This window comes from Crocodylus porosus, unplaced genomic scaffold, assembly GCF_001723895.1.
Source record: "Crocodylus porosus isolate Cpor-Errol unplaced genomic scaffold, CroPor_comp1, whole genome shotgun sequence".
Lineage (NCBI taxonomy): Eukaryota > Metazoa > Chordata > Crocodylia > Crocodylidae > Crocodylus > Crocodylus porosus.
This window is the reverse complement of record NW_017728911.1, coordinates 41,203,083-41,205,195: the sequence shown is the minus strand read 5'-3', so window position 1 is coordinate 41,205,195 and position 2,113 is coordinate 41,203,083.

The window sequence follows — 2,113 nt, the reverse complement described above, 5'->3', positions numbered from 1 at the left end:
TTACGAACACAACTGATTGTGAGGGGTAGAATATAGAAAAAACTTGAATGAAAATTTGAGAGTATTGTAAGAAGGGTTCATTAATTGGTCAAAAAGCCATTATCCTGGAATCAACCAAGAAAACAACTTTGCATAAAAACCCAACCTTGTTAAGAGGCGACAGTTAGAAAGGTATATGTATATGACAAATTGAAAAGGGAAGGCAGGCAGCAGTCAATTTAAATTAGGAGTTATGAAGTGCAGCAAATTGACAAGGGAAGCTAAAGTCATCAGAGAAAAATCCAGATCTGTGAGGGCTAACCACAACAAAAAAAGGGTTTTTTAAAGTATAAAAAGAACAAAAGAAATCCTAACAATGGCACAGAACCAAGACTAAAAATAGATGTTAAAATAGTTAAGAGTGATGCAGAGAGAGCCGAGGTGTTCAAGAAATGTTCTGTTCTGCATTTGGAAAGAAGTAGGATGATGTACTTGTATCATGAGAGGTTGATGAAATACCTTCCAATTCACTAGTAAATAAGGAGGATGTTAAACACCATCTCCTGGGGTAAATATTTTTAAAGCAGAAGGCTGGGATAACTTACATTCAAGAGACTGAGGAAGTATCAGCTGAGGCCATCTCCCGTCCACTGGTTTTAATTTTTAATAGATCAGTGAATAGCAGGAAAATGTCAGAAACGTGATGTGCTGATGTCTTACCGATATTCAAAAAGGGTAAGCTATATAGGCCACTTACCCCGAGACAGGCAAGTTAATGGAAAAGCTGAAACAGCGTCCAGCTGACAAATTATTAAAGGAAAGGAATTTAATTAGCGCCAATCAACACTGTTTTATGGGACATAGACTGTGTTGGACACATTCGGTCTCATTCTTGGATGAGCTCTAGAAGCTTGTAACCATGTAAATATAATGTACTTTGTTTTCTGCTAGGTGCTGGACTAACACACAACATTTTTATTACAAATTAGCCCTCTCCCATATCAGGGAAGCACATGTGAGTAGATTTAGACCTGGCTACTCAACAGTTCTCTAAAGTAGTCGTCGGGGCAGACTTATTATCCCACAGGTATGCTTCGAGTGGGCTTTGCAGGTACTAGTACCAGGCCAGACACTAGACCATCGTTTTACTGCTGATCTAGGAGGAAATGTAAAATTGCTGCTGATAAATTTCTGGATGAAGCAGATTGGCAAATACTGAAGAAGACAAAGCGTCATTCAGCATGACCAGGATCCGCTTGATAAGCTGGCCTATTTAAACAAAATGCACTCGAATACAGTGATGTGCAAGGTCATACATCTCTGTCCAAAAACTACGGGCTTGCACTCTGTCTTGGAGAACAGGTCTTAGGTTCATAGCCTGCAAGCAACTCCACCTCTCTCTTTTGCATGGTGCCAGATACCAATTTCCAAATCTACGAGCCGCTGTCTGGTATTATCGCTCGACGTGCACAGAAGCACCTCGACTTTTTTTTTAAGTATAAAAAATGTGTAGACTCCATCTGCCCTGTCTGGAAACTTGTAAAGATCACAGCTTTCGATGACGTGCTGGCCTGGTTGTTGGACACCACAGTCGCACGAGGGGCCAGCCGAGTTGTTCATCTTGTGAAATGTTGTTCTGAAGCATCCATATCCAGACCAACCTAAGCTTGATAAGCTTTGGGAGAGATATAATGATCCTGCTGGATCTGTTCAGGGGAATAAGAAATTTCTAACGTGTTACCTAGGGCCAAAATTTCAAGACAGGCTTCAAATCAAGGCAGTGGAATAAAAGATATTGTTCACTGAGGGCTGATACCCACAAATCCCTCTGGAGTTGCTGGGTCCAGGCCCTGTGTTTTTTTACAGGGAATTACATTTGCATTTATAGTTTCATAGTTTCATAGCTGGTAGGGTCGGAAGGGACCTGAGCAGATCATCAAAATGAGGATGAGCAGAAGTGTACAAGAAAATTGGGGATGAGCAGAAGAAGTGTACGAGAACCAGTCTGATGGGGGTTGGCCTGCATTACCCAGCTGAACAGCACTTCACGCCATCGGGGCTTTTTCAAATGGGCTTTTAAAGTCAGTGGCCAGGAGGCCATTAATTTTTAGGCTCCTTTGAAGGTCTGGATACC